The sequence below is a fragment of the Molossus molossus genome, unplaced genomic scaffold, assembly GCF_014108415.1.
Source record: "Molossus molossus isolate mMolMol1 unplaced genomic scaffold, mMolMol1.p scaffold_m16_p_9, whole genome shotgun sequence".
NCBI classification, from domain to species: domain Eukaryota; kingdom Metazoa; phylum Chordata; class Mammalia; order Chiroptera; family Molossidae; genus Molossus; species Molossus molossus.
In genome coordinates this window covers 98,183,584-98,199,913 of record NW_023425403.1, presented here as the reverse complement: position 1 = coordinate 98,199,913, position 16,330 = coordinate 98,183,584, and the positions used below count along the sequence as shown (strand labels likewise).

At 40.5% G+C, this 16,330-nt stretch overlaps 1 pseudogene; it reads right to left on the bottom strand.

Annotated features, from left to right (window-relative positions):
• The window catches only part of LOC118622465, a 38,946-nt pseudogene extending 24,379 nt beyond the window's left edge, over nucleotides 1-14,567 (bottom strand).
• Nucleotides 14,568-16,330: the final 1,763 nt, after the last annotated feature.

Genomic DNA, 16,330 nt, shown 5'->3' with positions numbered 1-16,330 from the left:
AAGACCGGATCAGTGAATTAGAAGACAGGATAGAAAAAAATCAACCAATCAGAAAACCAAAAAGAAAAAACGATTAAAAAACAGGAAGACAGCTTAAGAGAACTGTGGGACAACTGGAAACGGAATAATATTCGCATCATATGAGTCCCTGAAGAAGAAGAAAGTGAGCAAGGGTTAGAGAATATATTCAAAGAAATAGTGACAGAAAACTTCCCTAATTTGGTGAAGGAAGAAGGCATTCAAGTTCAAGAAGCACAGAGAGCCCCAAGTAAGAAGAACCCAAACAGGCCCACACCAAGACACATAGTAATCAAACTGCCAAAAACTAAAGACAAAGAGAGAATCCTAAAAGCAGCAAGAGATAAGCCAAAGGTTACCTACAAAGAAACCCCATAAGGCTCTCAGCTGACTTTTCACAAGAAACACTACAGGCCAGAAGGGAATGGCATGAACTAATCAAGGTCATGAAAAACAAGGATCTGAATCCAAGACTGCTCTACCCAGCAAGACTATCATTCAAAACTGAAGGTCAAATAAAGAGCTTCCCAGACAAAAAAAAGGCTAAGGGAATACATTAGCACCAAACCAGCACTGCAAGAAATGTTAAAAGGACTGCTGTAATTAGCAGGAGAAATAGGAAGAAAAATAGAACCACACTAAACAAAAATGGCAATAAATAAGTACATATCAATAATCACCTTAAACGTAAATGGATTGAATGCTGCCATAAAAAGACGCAGAGTAGCTGATTGGATAAGAAAGCATGACTCATCTATATGTTGTTTACAAGAGACCCACCTCACAACAAAAGACTCACATAGATCGAAAGTGAAGGGATGGAAAAAAATCTTCCAAACATACGGAAAAGAAAAAAAAGCTGGGATAGCAATACTCATATCTGATAAAATAGATTTCAGAATGAAGGCCATAACTAGAGACAAAGAAGGCCACTACATAATATTTAAAGGATCTATCCAATAGGAAGATATACCCTTGATAAACATATATGCACCCAATAGAGGAGCACCAAAATATATTAAAAAACTTCTAGAGGACTTTAAAGGAGAAATCGACAACAATACAATCATAGCAGGAGACTTCAACACCCCGCTGACATGACTGGATAGATCCTCTAGACAAAAAATTAGCAAGGAAAAAGAGACTCTAAATGAAGCACTAGACCAAATGGATTTAATAGATATCTACAGAGAATTACACCCCAAAACTACAGAATTCACATTCTTCTCAAGTGCACATGGGACATTTTCAAAGGTAGACCACATGTTAGGGCAAAAACTAAGTCTCTACAAGTTCAAGAAGACTGAAATCACATCAAGCATCTTCTCAGATCACAATGGCATGAAAGAGGAAATCAATTGCAATAAAAACATACAAAGACATTTGAACACATGGAAGCTAAATAGCATGTTATTAAACAATGACTGGGTCACTGAGGAGATCAAAGAAGAAATAAAAAACTTCCAGGAAACCAATGAAAATGAAGACACAACAACACAAAATGTATGGGATGTAGCGAAAGCAGTTCTGAGTGGGAAGTTCATAGCACTACAGGCCTACCTCAAAAAACAAGAAAAATCTCTAATAGATTATCGAACCTCACAACTTAAAGAACTAGAGCGCAAACAAAGAGAAAACCCCAGAGCAAGTAGAAGGAAGGAAATAGTAAAGATCAGAGCAGAAATACATGACATAGAAACCAAAAAAAAAAAAAAAACAATTCAAAGGATCAATGAAACAAAGAGCTGGTTTTTCAAAAAGATAAACAAGATTGATGTACCCTTAGCTAGACTCACCAAGAAACAAAGAGAGAGAACCCAAATACAGAAAATCAGATATGAAAGAGGAGAGGTAACAACTGACACCACAGAAATACAAAAGATTGTTAACAACTACTATGAACAATTATATAGCAACAAATTTGACAATCTAAGCGAAATGGACAAATTTCTAGAAACACATAGTTTCCCAAAACTGGATCAGGAAGAGATAGAAAACTTGAACAGACCAATAACAACAGAAGAAATTGAAGATGTAATCAAGACCCTCCCACCAAACAAATGTCCAGACCTGGATGGCTTCACGGGGGAGTTTTACCAAACATTCAAAGAAGAACTAATGCCCATTCTCCTCAAACTATTTAAAAAAATTCAAGAAGAAGGAAGACTTCCAAACTCGTTTTATAAAGCCAGCATAATTCTAATTCCAAAACCAGAAAAAGACACAACAAAGAAAGAAAACTACAGGCCAATATCCATGATAAACATAGATGCCAAAATCCTGAACTAAATACTAGTAAATAGGATCCAGCAATACACCAAAAAAATTATCTACCATGACCAAGTGGGATTCATCCCAGGGATGCAAGGCTGGTACAATTTTCGCAAATCAATAAACGTGATACACCACATAAATAAAATGAAGAATAAAAACCACATGATCATATCAATAGATGCCGAAAAAGCCTTCGACAAAATCCAGCATCCATTTCTGATAAACACGCTCAGCAGTGTGGGAATAGAGAGATCATATCTAGACATAATAAAGGCCATATATGAAAGACCTACAGCCAACATCATACTCAATGGGCAAAAACTAAAAGCATTTCCCTTAAGAACAGGAACAAGGCAAGGATGCCCACTTTCACCACTCTTATTTAACATAGTACTGGAAGTCTTAGCCACAGCAATCAGACAGGAAGAAAAAATAAAAGGGATCCAAAGTGGAAAGGAGGAAGTGAAACTGTCATTATTTGCAGATGACATGATACTATACATAGAAAACCTCAAAGACTCCATCAAAAGTTTACTAGACTTAATAAATGAATTTGGCAAAGTAGCAGGATACAAAATTAATGTCAAGAAATCGATGGCATTCTTATACACCAATGATGAACTCACAGAAAGAGAAACTGAGAAAAAAATCCCATTTACCATTGCAGCAAAAAAAATTAAGATACCTAAGAATAAACTTAACCAAAGAAATAAAGGACCTAGTATTTGCAGACAACTACAGGTCATTGAAAAAACAAATAGAGGAAGATATAAAAAAGTGGAAGCACATACCCTGTTCATGGATTGGGAGAATTAACATCATTAAAATGCCCATATTGCCCAAAGCAATCTATAGATTCAATGCAGTCCCTATCAAAATACCAATGGCATACTTCACAGAATTAGAACAATTATTTCAAAAGTTCATATGGAACCAAAAAAGGCCTCGAATAGCCACAGCAATCTTGAAAAGGAAGAACAAAGTTGGAGGGATCACAATACCACTTTTCAGGTTATACTACAAAGCAACTGTAATCAAAACAGCCTGGTACTGGCACAAGAACAAGCATATAAACCAGTGGAACAGAACAGAGAACCCAGAAATGGACCCAAGGCAATATGCTCAATTAATATTTGACAAAGGTGGCAAGAGCATACAGTGGAGTAAGGACAGCCTCTTTAATAAACGGTGCTGGGAAAATTGGACAGCTACTTGCAGAGAAATGAAACTAGACCATCAACTTACACCCTACACGAGAATAAACTCAAAATGGATAAAAGACTTAAATGTGACTCATGAATCCATAAAAATCTTAGAAGAGACTGTAGGCAACAAAATTTCGGACATCATACGCAGCAGAATTTTTACTGACACATCACCTAAGGCAATAGAAACAAAGGAGAAAATGAACACATGGGACTACATCAAACTCAAAAGCTTCTGCACAGCGAAAGATACAATCATCAAAACAGAAAGGCTACCCACTGTATGAGAGAGAATAATTGCCAATGATATATCAGATAAGGGGTTAATTTCCAATACATATAGAGTGCTCATATAACTACACAAAAGGAAGACAAAGAATCCAATTTAAAAAACGGGCAGAGGAACTAAATAGACACCTCTCCAAACAGGACATACAAAGGGCTAAGAGACATATAAAGAAATGCTCATCATCACTAATCATCAGAGAGATGCAAATTAAAACAATAATGAGGTATCACCTCACACCTGTCAGAATGGCTGCCATCAACAAATCATCAAACAACAAGTGCTGGGGAGGGTGTAGAGAAAAGGGGACTATTGTGCACTGCTGGTGGGAATGCAGACTGGTGCAGCCACTATGGAAAACAATATGGTGTTACCTCAAAAAATTAAAAATTGAACTTCCATTTGACCCAGTGATTCCACTTCTAGGAATATACCCTAAGAAGCCTGAAACACCAATCAGAAAGAATATATGTACCCCCATGTTCATAGTTGCACTATTTACAATCGCTAAGATCTGGAAACAGCCCAAGTGTCCATCAGTAGACGAATGGATAAAAAAGCATGGTACATATACACAGTGGAGTACTACGCAACTGTGAGAAGGAAAGATCTCTTATCCTATGAGACTACATGGAAGGACCTGGAAAGTATTATCCTAAGTGAAACAAGCCAAACAGAGAAAGACAAGTTCCATATGATCTCGCTTATTTGTGGAATATAATGAACATAACAGTCTGAGGAATGGGGTAGTCCCAGAGACATGGAAGTGGGGTACAGACTGACAATCCTCAGAAGAGGGGGGTGGGGGGGAGAGATAAACCACAGAACTTATATGCATGTATGCATGAACAGTAGACATGGACAACAAACTGGGGAAAGGGCAGTGAGGGAGGGGGGAAAAGGAGAAACATCTGTAACAAAAATTAATTAATAAAAAAATATTTAGAACATGAAAAAAAAAAAAGATTCACTAGAGGACAAGCATTTAAAGTATATTTGTCACATAAATTTTATTTGTCATTTGTTTCCACCTCTTGGTTTTAAAATCTAGGTGAGAAGGGAATATTTCATCGAGACATGTACTTAAAATGTCCAAAACTTAGGAATGTCAGTGTGTCCTGCCCAAATCTTAATTCTAGGTATTTTAGCTTCAATTTTAATAATTGCCACTATTAGTCATACATGGGGGCAAAACTGCTTTAACTGACAGTTCTCCTAAACCCAAACCTACCCATCATAATTTTATAGGAATTAGACCACTTGAAAACCCATGTTTATCTCAAGGGTTTATTTATCTTAAGGTCAAAAATCTCATTATAAATTTGATTCAACTTTATGTCTCAGCTCTAGGGGAAGAGAAGGGACAGAAGAAATTATTTAAAATAATTAAGCCTATTAAAGTATAAATCATTCTGCCCTGGCCAGTTTGGCTCAGCGGTTTGAGTGTTGGCCTGTGGTCTAGAGAGACCCGGGTTTGGTTCCTGCTAAGGGCACGTACCTCAGTTGCAGTTTGTCCCCGGCCCTGGTTGGTTGTGCAGGTGGCAGCCACTCGATGTGTCCCTTTGAGGTCGATGTTTCTCTCTCTCTCTCTCTCTCTCTCTCTCTCTCTCCCTCCCTCCCTCCCACTCTGTCTGAACAAAAAATGTAAAAATATCCTCGGGTGAGGATTAAAAAAAAAAGTGTAAATCATTCTAATGAAGGAGGAGCTCATATGCATCTGTATTCCTGAAATACAGATTTCAGGAAATCTGTTTGACTGAAATACCTACCTCAAAAAAAGAATAAAAATAGACTGCCACTCATGTCAACTAATGGTCCTCATTGCCACTTCAACGCCAACAGGAATCCCCAATTTGGGGTGTGATGAAGAAGGAAACTGTATTCAGTACAAAACAGCTCAATTGTGATACAGTACTGTTGTGAGGCTAGACATCTTTGCTCTGTGCTAGTCTGCTCTGGTCTGCATTGGTCAGCTCCACTCTGCTGCAGAGAGACATCTTTGGTATTTCAGCTCTAGTCAGCACCAGTCAGCTCCATCAGGGGAACAAAGTCTCAGATGGAAAGGAAAACTGCATTTTTTAAAAATAATTTTCTTTATTGATTTTAGAGAGAGGAAAGGAGAGGGAGAGAAAAAAACATGGATGAGAGAGAACTGCTACCTGCATGCCCCCCACTGGGGATTGGGCCCATAACCTGGGCATGTGCCCTGACCAGGAATCAAACTGGCAACCTCTTGGTGCATGGGTTGAGGTCACCCACTGAGCCACGCCAGCGGGGTGGAAAACTGCATTTTTAGAGCTTGAGGGGAGCTGGTTTATATAGGCAGAAGTCCCCACCCCTATTCCCTGATTGGTTCATCCTCATGCAAACCAGCATGCCAAATCTTCTCAGTTTGATTGGTCCAAAAGGCACTGTCCTGACTGGTCAGAATTGACCCACTCTGATTGGTTAGTGAAGAGGAAGCTATAGCTGTGCAGCTTCAATTGGATGGAGAAAGCCTCAGTCCCATTGGCTGAAATAGGGTTCCAGGAACTCTTCTATGAAGGCTGGCTCCGAGGGCAGGAACACAGTGCAGGTAGGCAGCTCAGTACAAGCTTCTCCCTGAAGTGCAGTTGCATGAGAGGCTCCTTCATAGAAATAGCTGCTCTGTTTTTAGTTTAGTTTAGTTTAGTTACCTGGAGCCCTTTTTAGAAGGTATATTCTTTCTCATGGCCCACATACAAATACATTATGGGTATGCAATCTTCAATGGGAGTACCTGCATAGAGACTCTGTGTTTTATTTATTTTTTCTTTTTGTCCTCACCCGAGGACATTTTTTAATTTTTTGTTAGATAGAGTGGGAGGGAGAGAGAGAGAGAGAGAAACATCAATGTGAAAGGAACACATCGAGTGGCTGCCACCCACATGACCCAACCGGGGCCGGGGACAAACTGCAACCGAGGTACTTGCCCTTAGCGGGAACTGAACCCGGGTCTCTCTGGACCGCAGGCCGATGCTCTAACCGCTGAGCCAAACCGGCCAGGGCGAGACTCTGTGCTTTATATACGTATATATTTCTTAATCATCACCTGAGGATATTTTTCCATTGATTTTTTTAAATTTTTAGATAGAGAGGGAGGGAAGGAGAGAGAGAACAAGAGAGAAACACTAGTTTGAAAGAGACACATCAGTTGGTTGCCTGCCTTGGGGTTGGAGGATCAAACTTGCAACCCAGGTACGTGCCCTTGACCAGGAATCAAACCCTTGACCCTTCCAGTCTGTGGGCTGATGCTCTAACTTCTGAGCCAAACCAGCTAGGGCTAAGAACTTGTTTTAAAGCACAATCCCTAGAGTTCTGGTTATGATGGCAGCATAGGTAAATGCTATATTGCCTCCTCCCATAATCACATCAAAATTACAACTAAACTATAGCACAACCATCATTCAGAACTGCCTGAAACTGAGCTGAATGGAAGTCCTACAACTACAAAATTAAAGCAGCAGCCACACCAAGACTGGTAGGAAAAGCAGAGGTGCAGAAGGGCTGGTCCCACACCCACATGTGTCGGATAAAAATCAGGATAGACATCTTGGCTGTGAAGTCCTCCCTGAGAAGTGAGGGGTCCCTGTCTCACACCAGGCACCCAGCTCAGGGTTCCAGTGCCAGGAAAAGAAGTACCCATAACTTCTGGCTGGATAAACCAGTGGGAACTGAAATTGAGGGAGGCTGAGGCTTCTAGAGTCCCAGGCAACTCCAAAGAACCTGCACATGGACTTACTAGGACTTTCTCTCTCCAAGCTCCGAGGGGAGGCAGCTTGAGGGGCACCAAAGACACAGGGAAGAACTGAGCTGTTTGGCTTTGGGATGAGGGCTAGAGAGGTGGCTTTCTCCTGGACAGATGTGCTGGAGGAGGCTGATGTTCCTTTGGTGACCTCTTCCCTGGGGAGGCAGACAGCCGCCATATCTGGGACTCCAGCAACCTGGCTCACACTGTTTGCCCCACCCTGGTGATTTCCTGAGGCCCTGCCCCACCCCACCCCACCCGACATTAGGACCCACCCAAGGTGTTTCCAAAGGCTTTACCATAGGATTGGCCTGTCTTGGCTGCTTCAGAGTTTCCTAAAATCTCTCAAACAAGAAGCATCTGGTCTCAGTGAGCCCCATACCTCTCGTTAAGTGGCCCCAGGCCTGGCACTAGAAGCAACCAGCCCAGCACAATAAGCAGCCATCTGCAGATCACTTTGTAGCTTAAGCTGGATGGCCCTGAATAGAACACAGGCAGTGGCTTCAGAACACTATGAAGTACCTACACCCAACCACGTCCACAAGTGACACACTCAATGAGCGAACTCAGTGGGTACCAGAGCCCTGCTGAAGTAAGTCTTGCTCTGTGTGGTGGGTCCCTACACAGCGGATCCTCCAAGGTATTCAGAGAGCAGTGGCTAGTGGGCACAGCCAGACCTTGAAGCTGATCAGCCTGAGTAAATCCCTCCCATTGACATGCCAACAGCAATCAAGTCTCAATTACAACAGAAGAGTGTACAGTCCACACTAGGGGTACACTTTGAGGGCCAGCCACTTGGGACCTGTAGGAGACAAAACACAGCACACCCCCGCCCCCAAGCCAGGAACTCTGCAGGACCTTGCCATTCAGGTCCTTGCTGTGGATCTTTGACATTTTGATGATGATGTGTCTTGGTGTGGAACTCTTTGGGTTCATGTTGTTTGGAACTTTCTGTTTTCTTTACCAAGTTAGGAAAGTTTTCTGTCATTATTGTTTCAAATAGGTTTTCAATTTCTTGTTCTCTCTCTTCTCCTTCTGGCACCCCCAAGATGCGAATGTTGCCATGCTTGAAGTTGTCCCAGAGGCTGTTTACACTGTCCTCATTTTTGGATTCTTTTTTCTTTTTTTTGTTCTGATTAGGTGTTTTTTGCTTCCTTATATTCCAATTTGATGTTTTGCTTCTTGGCTTTATCTACTCTACAATTGATTCCTTTAAATTACTCTTTATTTCAGTTAGTGCATCCTTCATTTCTGATTGGTTCTTTTTTATGTTGTTGATGTTCTCACTAAGTTCCTTGAATGTCTCACCAAGTTCCTTGAGCAACCTTATAAGCTGTGTTTTGAACTCCACATCAGATCGATTGTGGACTTTTGTTTAAATCTTCATTTTGTTTAAATCTTTTTCTGGATTTTGTTCTTTTCTTTCATTTGGGACATGTTTTTTTGTCTCTTCATTTTGGCTGCTTCCCTGTGATTGTTTTTATATATTAGGTAGAGTTGCTATGTCTCCTAGGCTTCGTAGGGTGGCCTATTGTTGTAGGTATCCTGTAGGATCCAGTGGCACAGCATCCCTGATTACCCCAACTGGGCCCTCGAAGTACACCCCTAGTGTGGGCTGTACATCCTTCTGTTGTAATTGAGTCTTGATTGCTGTTGGCATGTCAGTGAGAGGGATTTACTCAGGCTGATCAGCTGCAAGGACTGGCTGTGCCCACTGACCACTGGCCTCTGACTCTCTTGGAAGATCAGCTGTGTAGGGGCCCACCACAAAGAGCAAGACTTACTTCATCAGGGCTCTGGTACCCACTGAGTTCTCTCATTGAGTGTGTCATTTGTGGAGGTGGTTGGGTGGTGGTGTTTTGATGTGGTCTAAAGCTGTCCACTGGGTGTGCTGGCTCTGGGGCAAGGTCAGCCACTTCCTGTGTTCTATCCGGGGCCACCCAGCATAAGCTACAAAGTGATCTGCAGATGGCTGCTTCTTGTGCTGGGCTTGGAAGTGCCCAGGAAAAACCAAGTTGTGAACCAAGGGTGGTTGCTTCTAGTGCCAGGCCTGGGGCCACTTAACGAGAGGTATGGGGCTCACTGAAACCAGATGCTGCTTTTTAAAGAGATTTAGAAAACTCGAAAGCAGGATTCAAGACAGGCCAATCCTATGGTAAAGCCTTTGGAAACAGCTTGGGTGGGCCCGAAAGTTGGGTGTGACGGAGCCTCGGGGAATCACCAGGGTGGGGTAAACAGTGTGAGCCAGGTTGCTGGAGTTTCAGATATGGCGGCTGTCTGCCTCCCCAGGGAAGGGCTTACCAAAGGAATATCAGCCTCTGCCAACACATCTGTCTAGGAGAAAGCTGCCTCTCCAGCCCTCCTCCCGAGGCCAAACAGCTCAATTCTACTCTACATGTCTCTGGTGCCCCTCAAGCTGCCTCCCCTCCAAGCTTAGAGGGAGCAATTCCAAGTAAGTCTATGTGCAGGCCCTCTAAGAACTGCCTGATGTTCCAGAAGCCAGAGCCTCCCCCAGCCTCAGTTCCTGCTGTTTTTTCCAGCCAGAAGTTATAAGGACTTCTCTTCTTGTCACTGGGACCCTGAGCTGGGTGCCTGGTGTGGGATGGGGACCCCTCACTTCTCAGGGAGGACCTTCACAGCCGAGGTGTCCTCCTAATTTTTATCCACCACACGTGGGTGTGGGACCAGCCTGTCCGCCTCTGCCCCTCCTACCAGTCTGGGTGTGGCTGCTTCTTTAATTTTGTAGTTGTAGGACTTCCATTCAGCTCAATTTCAGGCAGTTCTGAATGATGGTTATGTTGTATTTTAGTTGTAACTTTGATGAGGTTGTAGGAGGATGCGATACCGCATTTACCTACCCTGTCATCTTGACCGGAAGTCTCTCATGTCACTCTCCGTATTCTTTTTTGTTGTTGTTAATACTCACCTGAGAATATTTTTTCCATAGATTTTTAGATAGAGTGCAAAGGAGGGAGGGAGAGAGAAAGAGAGAAACATCGATGTGAGAAAGACACATCTATTGGTTGCCTCCTACATGACCCCCACAGGGGCCAGGATCAAACCTGGGACTGAGTGACGTGCTCTTGACTGGGAATCAAACCAGAGACCCTTTGGTCTGAGGGCAAATGCTCTAATCGCTACGCCAAACTGGCCTGGGCAAGGCTCTGTGTTCTTTTAAAATATATTTTATTAAATGTATTAGGGTGACATTGGTTAATACATTTACATATGTTTCGAGTATACTAGTCTATAACCCATCATCTCTACACTGTATTGTGTGTTCATCTCCCAAAGTCAAGTCTCCTTCCGTCACCACTTATCTCCCCCTTTATCTTCTTCTCCCTCCCCCACTCCCCTTTCCATGAACTTCTTATTCATCTACTTACTTAAATATTTTGATTACTTACTATGTTTCATTAAAGTTTTAAAATATTATAAAATTCTTACATATCTTCTAAAATTTTATTCATTTATTTTTTTGATGCTATGAATAGTACTTATAAATTACATTTTGTTTGTTGCCAGTATGTAGAAATGTAACTACACATGTGCTAAATTCTTCTAGTCTTGAAATTTATAGATTCTTGTTTCCTACATTGATGCTCTAATAATGACATTTTTATTTCTTTCTTTCTATATTAGTTATCTATTGGTGCATAACAAATTACCTCAAAGTCAGTGGCTTAAAACAACATACACTACTGTCTTCCAGTTTCTTTCATTTTTTTTTAAAGAACAGAAAATTTAATATGCAGATCACTATAATCAGCCCAATCTATAGCAGTTCTAAGTTAACAATTTTGGGGGGGGGGGTGGTATCTGTTCCTGGCTGGAACCGAACCCTGGACTCTCTGGTCTGCAGGCCGACACTCCAACCGCTGAGCCAAACCGGCCAAGGAAACAATTTTCTTTACTTTGCTCTCCAAGTAAAACATACTCCATGCAAGATTATCAATACCTGTAGCAAAAAAATAAATTGAAACCCAAACAATAAGCAAATGAAGAAAAAGGCAATAAACTGGATTTTCCCTTATTCCATCTCTTTCTACTAAAGAAAAATAGGATAAGGATTTATTGCAACAAACCTAAGAAAAAAATTGTTTCCTCTGTAACATAAATTAAGATTTCTACCAAGTTTTACTGATAAAGTATAAATCTATTCACAGTACCCTTCCACTATTCTTTAAATCACATTTTGAAGTCTAAATAAAAGTTTGTTTCTAAATGGTTTCTAAAAGATAAAAATGAGATTTAAAGATTACAGAGCTTAACTAAGACAGATTGTATAACCTTCGGAGGCTTGGAGATTTGATTTTTTCTCTTTTTAAGCTATTTTTAGCAGAGGCTTCCTTCCACAACACTTCTAAATTGCTTTGTTGAAAACATTTATCAAATGACTGGCAATTAAGGCAAGACTATCATGGGAAATTATAATTTACAGAGATAGAACTTCTGCATAAACTCCTTTTCCTTTGGGAAAAATGGTAAAAAAGTAACATCAATTTGTGTCCTATGCAGGTAAAAAGAATAAGAATAAAACCTTTTGTTTTTATTTTTTCTTTCAATTTAATGTAAGACTGAAACAGACTGCTACAACAATATTTGAGATTCCAGAGAATTGCATGCTTTTGCTATTGAAGACCTTTGTTGAAGCATTTGAACTTTATCTCTTAAGAAATGAATAAGGGATTTCAAGAATTTTTATCAGTACACAGTCATTCACAACAACCTTCTAGATACTTATTTTTTTCTATTTTTTCCTAAAAAAGATAATATTCACCAGAACCCTACCACCAAGGAAGGATTCAAAGCTCCTGAGCTCAAAGTAATCAAAACCCACAGTTTAGTATAATTAGTAGTTCAAAGCTTGGTTTAAATGTTCAAAGAACAGCAAACACCAAATTCTAAATACCAAATATATTGTTGTTTCTATGGGGTTATGGCTCAGGAACAGAAACCACATTGAAATTTTATATACTCAGGGACTACTGGTATAAAGCCTTCATTCTTTTTTTAAAATATTTTATCTTTATTGATTTTAGAGAGAGAAGAAGGGAGAGGGAGAGAGAAAGATAGAAACATCGATGAGAGAGAACATTGATTGGCTGCCTCCTGCATACCCCCCACTGGGGATTGGGCCCACAACCTGGGCATGTGCCCTGACTAGGAATTGAACTGGTGACCTCTTGGTACATGGGTCAGTGCTCAACCACTGAGCCACACCAGTCAGGCAAGCCTTCATTCTTAATACTTCTCATGACATGACAGGTTTTAAAATTAAATAATACATTTTCAGCATTCTGCAGTAATCATCACTTTCAAAAATTATAATAAACATCTGCATGTTACACTAACACAATTTTCTACATAAGTATTATATCATATTATCAACTTAGTTTCATTAAATGATGAAATACAAAAAGCTGTACAAAACAAAACACCACAGAATTGTTTTTTAATTTTTGTTTTCCTTTATTGATTTTAGAAAGAGAGGAAGTGAAAAGTAGAGAGAGATAGAAACATCGATGATAGAACATCCATTGGCCGCCTCCTGCGTGCCCTCCACTGGGGATCGGGCCCACAACCTGGGCATGTGTCCTGACTGGGAATCAAACCGATGACCTCTTGGTGCACGAGTGGATGCTTAACCACTTAGCCACACCAGCCGGACAACACCAGAGAATTTTTAATATTCCCTTTCCCCAGTTGTTAGCTGGTAGCACTTTTTTCTTCCAATGAGAAAGTGATGAAAAAATCAGAAATTTTGCATCCAATGTTTGACTTCAAGTTCTTACTTTCTTTTTTTTTTTTTCCTCACCCGAGGACACTTTTCCATTTTTTGTTCAGATAGAGCGGGAGGGAGAGAGAGAAAGAGAGAAACATCGATGTGAAGGGACACATCGAGTGGCTGCCACCCACACGACCAACCAGGGCCGGGGACAAACTGCAACCGAGGTACATGCCCTTAGCGGGAACCGAACCCGGGCCTCTCTGTACCGCAGGCCGACGCTCCAACCGCTGAGCCAAACCGGCCAGGGCCAAGTTCTTACTTTCTTATCATCTTTTGGTACCAGCATATCTTGATGCTGTTCTGGAATAGCTGCTTGAGCCTGCCTCCACAAAGAGAAGAGTAAGCACGACTATTTCCTGTGCTGGAGTATGAAGGATAAGATGGGTGGTACCATGAGTCTGAAAAGGGTGTTGCTGCTCTATTGCTGCCAAACAGATATCTAATATTCCTCCAATTCCTAAGCCAGTCCAGAAACCTGGTGCTGGATTTTCCTTTCCTTGTCCTGTGAAAGCACTGCCAAAACCAGACGTTGCACCATAGGCTCCTGTGAACCCTGGCTTAAAGCCTGAGGGAGGGGGTCCTGTTGAGCTGGTGAATCTCTGGTGACAGTGAGAATATCAAGGATACTCAGAATATGGTGGAAGTGAATCTTGACCACCACTAAGGAACAACCTATAAACTCCAAAGGCAATAGCAAGAAACACCATGATGGTAATCAGTCCACTGATGCCACCAGATTTATTTTTATAATAATCAGAGAAGAAGTTAAAGCCATGGTTTTTTCCAGACTCTCAATTTCTCCAGGCCAATTTCCATGTAATCTGTTACACTCCAAGCCACAGGAACCTCCTAGTACATGCTGGTCTTCAGAGGTTTCATAGCCTTCACAGCTCACCACAGTTTTTCCAAATTTGTACACCATGTCCAAATCAGTCTTACGTTCCCACTGTACATCATAACCATCCCAGCCTTTGTTCTGGCACTGTGTAACTTTTGCGGTATAAGAATCACACCCAGTTGTGCCTCCAACACATTTCAACTATGGGATCAGATCCAGCTGGATCTGGAGTTGGTATAGTGGTCAGAGTGGAGGGTAAGAGCTTTTATATCCCACAACAATACTCTGTCAGGCTTGTTCCAGTTCAGGGCTGGGCCTGCAATTAGAAGCAAAAGGAGTCCGAGAAGAGGGCAGTGTCTGTCCGCTCCAGGACCACCAGCCGCGGCCATGGTGCTGGGCGAAGATCTGTCTACCAGTTTCTGTGGGTCACTTAGATGGGTCCCCTGGTTCAGGGTTCACACGGCTATAATCAAGGAGTCAGGCAGGCTGTGGTCCTTTTTAGAGCGTAGGATCCTCTTCCAAGATCACATGATTGTCAGTAGAAATAACTTATTTGAGGCAGTAAAACTGAGGCCCTCATTTGTTGCTGGCTGTCAGCTGGTGGTTGCTCTCAGTTCCTAGTCCCCCACAGTTCTTTGCCATGTGGCCCATTCACAAGCCTTCTTACAACATGGCAGTTTACTTCTTCAAAGCCAGAATACTCACCTAGTCTTACATTACACAATGTAATAACAAGACCGACTAAGTAATTCTATAATTTTGCCCAGAACATAACCCGATCAAGGGAGTGACTCTACAACCCACCTTTGCCAGATTCTGTTTGCTAGAAGCAAGTCTCAGGCTCTTCCTACACTCAAAGAGAGGATGTGATTCATTGGGGGTTACCTTAGAGTAAAATTTCAATACCAATACCTTTATTTCTTTTTCTTGCTATACTGCACAGGGTAGGCTCACAGTATAATGTTGAAAATAAATAGTATTAATTGTTTTTTTAAAAATGGGTTAATAATTCACCATAAAGATGTTTGCTGTAGGTTTTTTTAAATGGCATTTATTAGGTTAAAAAAGTTCTATTCCAAATTTCTAGTATTTTTTTTGGTATTGCCCCTAGCCACTAGGGCCCAGTGGGAACTGAACCCGAGACTCTCTGGTCCGCAGGTGGACGCTCCAACCACTGAGCCAAACAGGGCCTCTAGTATTTTTAAAAATTAAAAAAAAAAATTGAATTTTAACAAAATTTTTTTCTGCATTCTTTGAGGTGATTCCTACCCCACCTCCTCCATTAAGCTACCCTTGCATTCCTGAAATAAATTCAACTTAATTATATCTTTTCTTTCCTATTTGTTGCTGGATTTAGATTGCTACTTTGTTTTGGGTTTTTCAAAGATGTCCTCATGATTGAAATTAACCTTGTTATTTCTAGTCTCTTGAAATTGAGTTGGAGTTTGTTGTCTCTTTTTCTATGCTTTGGAAATATTTGTATAAGATTTTAATTATTTGCTTTCTGAATGTTTAGAACTCTCCTGAGAAATGTTCTAGTCTTGTTGCTTTCTTTCTGGAAAGACTCCTATAATAGAAATTTACTTTAATAACTATTAAATTATTGTCTTTTTAAAATTTTTTCAGTGATTTGAATAACATAGTTTTAAAGAATTTGCTTATTTCATAAATTTTCAAATTTGTATGAATCTGTTCATAATAGCCTCTTAAAAAACATCTTGAATCTTTATGGCATTACAGTTATCTCAATTTTTATTACTAAGGTATTTTTCTCCACTTCAAAAAACTCCCCAAAACACCTTAACAGAGATATGAGTTTATTAGTCATTTAAAGAACCAGTGTTTGATTTTATGGACCCTTTATATTGTCTATTTTTATTAATGTAATTAATTTGAGCTTTTACCTTAGCTCTGTCTTTTATTTCCTTAGACGTATTTTTGTTCTTTTTCTAATATCTTAAGGTAGTTAGCTTACCTAGTTAAATATCAACTTTCTTCTTTTTTTAACATGTTATTTTCCTAATTACTACTTTAGCTGCATCCTCTTTTGATTCCTAGTATCCAGTTTTTAAAATTTTTCTCTTTGACCCATGAGTAAGAAGTTTCTTATTTCTGAACATACGGGGTCTTTCTAGTCAGCGTTCAGTTATTA